Here is a 3,105-nt window from a genome sequence, read left to right as displayed (position 1 = left end):
CTTCCTTCCTTCCTTCCTTCCTTCCTTCCTTCCTTCCTTCCTTCCTTCCTTCCTTCCTTCCTTCCTTCCTTTTTTGATTGGGCAGAAAAAATCCTTCCAGGAGGCTTCTGATTAGTATTCTTTTCTTTATCTCTCATCTGTATATTTAGGCCAGGAACACTCTTACTTTTCATTTATTTTTAGCTTTCCCCTTTTTTGACAAATAATCCATTCTTTCAGTAACTCCTCTACTTTTTAATTTTCATCTGAATAAGAGTCCAAAAGGACTTTTTTCTCTTCAGCTCTCTTCAAAAGCCCTCTGGATGTTCCCATAGTCATTACGTTTAGGATTCTGGTTTAGCAACTCTTTTTCTTTCCATTCAATCTGTTCATAAGAGAAAGAGGAAGTAGAATCTGAAACTGGAAGAAAAACTACTGATAACTATCTGTTCAATGGCCTTTACAGCCAATCAATAATTCGGGTTTGTGCAATGTATGTGTTTTTTCTTCAAGAGAGAAAAATACACATATACAATATTTCTTGGCCATACACAGTAGGTTTGTAAGGCATTTCATTCAGTCACAAAATTTCTTTCCTTTTAGCACAGGTGTTAGAAATACACATTGTACCCTAACATGCACCAAGGTATAATTTACAGGCACACAGTAGTCTAGTCAGCTTTTGGCACCTCTCCTTGGACTTTTTCATCCATTGAAAGTTAAAGGAGTACCTCCATTCCTGCCCTTTCATTGTCTTCCTAATAATAATAGCTAACTTAAACAAACAAACATACAAAACCTCACCTATATCAGGAAATATCCTAAATTCTTTTCATGGCAATCATCACAACACCCCTGAACTGTAGTAGATATTCTTACTAACTTCATTTTCAGGAACCTTATACAAGGTCACACAGCTACTAATTGGTAGAGTCAGGCCTGGAATGCAGACAGTCTGAAAACAGTGCTCTTAAAACCACTGCACTAAAATGACTGAAGTGCCGCTGAATGGTGACTAAGGATTCCTGTAGAACATTCTGTGAGTTTTGAGAACCTCAGGAATAAGTGCCAATGAATTATCTTCAGTATGATAACGTATGACACAGTGATCTGTGTAAAGAATCAAATAGTAAGACACATTCTTTTAATATTTGATGTTCAAATTCTGTATGTAGCTTTATTTCTTTTCACATATCTGATTTCCAATGTCTGAGAGAGGTTCAGATGAACCATAAGTTGGGAAGACCATTGTTCACCAGATGCCAGTACTCAATGGCTGAAGATATGCAGGCTCTCATTTGCTAACCAAGAGAACTGCTCTCTTACTCAAAAGGTGCAAATCCTTTCATAATTTCATAATTCTGCTAAATGTAACTAGGTCACCACCAAGGCATTTTTTTCGAACTAGAATAATGTCAATTCCCTTAAGTTATCATTGTTACATATGCCCTTGAACTATTTGGGGACAATGGATATGTACTAAGTTAAGTGTAAGTGTCTTTCCCATGGAAGTGCACAAGTAGAAATGAAAAAGCTTGGCAGAGTCTGATGAGGACTTTACAGAAAGGGAGAACCATGTTTGTTATTCTGCTCCTTATTTTCATTGTTTCAATTATTTATGATATTCTAATATATATAATTTTTTATTTTTCAAAATGCAGTTGTATTGCTTGGATCATAATCTATTCCACCATTGAAATTCAAAACTTGTTTTATAATCTATATTACTAATATATGAAGGTTACAGAATATCTAAACACGGGAAATCAGATATGCTTCAAACTCAAATTTGGTATTATTATGCAGTGGATTTTCTAAGCTCTTTTTATTCAGCAGAAAATGCTAGAAGTAATATCTGTCTAAGGGGAACATCCTAATTTGCAATGATGATAGTGGCTGAGAGCCTACCTTGAAGCTGTTTTTGTTTCTGTGAATACCAAAGAAAACAATGGTATCAAATGATAAAGGTAGCTTAGAGGGCTTGAACACTTTCTGCACCAGAAGTAAAGATATATATTACTAATTGCATAGTTAGAGAGAAAAAAGTCAGTAAATAAAATTCGTATAAAAAATTTATGTACATGAAATAATTTTCTGCTTCTGGTCATGTGTTTTTTAGGCCAGGTAATTTTGAAGAGTCTCACTAATCAACATTCAACTTTAAAGTGAAAGATCTGAAAATGCAAGATAAAAAATCTATCAAAAACTAAAGAATCATTGTGTTTATTTCCATTTATCATTGAGTAAGAAAAATTTTAAAATATCATCCTCCCCCAGAAAGGTGGATTACATTCTGTGAAAGTTAAACAGCACCATTTTAAATGTCATAGAGAGGGAGGGGACCAAGACGATGGTGTAGGAATCCTGAACTCACCTCCTGCCATGGACACACCAAATCTAAAGCTACATAGGATCATTGCCTTCTGAAAAAGATTAAAAAACTAGATGAACCATTTCTCTACAACAAAGGATAAAAATACCATATCAAGACAGGTAGGATTGCAGAGACACAGTCTCAGCAAAAATCCCCACCCCTGGCATAACAACACACAATAGGGAGGGATCTCACCAGTGCAGTGTCTCTCCCAGAGGAGGGAGGGGTTGGTGTCCCACATCAAGCACCCCAGCCTTTGGGATCTTCATCAGAGAGACAAGTTCCCAAAAATGTTTGGCTTAGAAAACCAATGGGGCTAATGCCCAAAGGCCCAAAGTGCTATAGGAAACTGACATTAGCCCTTCAAAGGGTTTTAATGCAGTCTCACTCACAGAAGGAACCAGAGCAAAAGCATGAATTTGAAAAGCACCTGGACTGTGAGAGATCCATTTGCTGGTCTTGGGGTAGGAGAAAACGGGCTCTCTGTGAATATGGAAGCACTAGAGGATACCATTTGCACACACAAACTCCATATACCTGCTTGCCCAGGTGAACATGATAGAATATGACCCCTCCCACTGCCTCACTTGGACACTAAAGAGCAAGCAGTCCCAGAACTGTCCCACTGCCTTGCTGAGGCCACAGAGAGTGGGCAGTCACAGAGATCACCCACTCCCTGGCTGGGGCTGACACGGACAGTCAGTCACATCATTCTCCTGCCCTAACCTGTGGTGGGTGCACATGTGGCGCAC

Source organism: Manis pentadactyla, chromosome X (genome assembly GCF_030020395.1).
Source record: "Manis pentadactyla isolate mManPen7 chromosome X, mManPen7.hap1, whole genome shotgun sequence".
In the NCBI taxonomy this organism is placed as follows: domain Eukaryota; kingdom Metazoa; phylum Chordata; class Mammalia; order Pholidota; family Manidae; genus Manis; species Manis pentadactyla.
This window is presented reverse-complemented; position numbering follows the sequence as displayed.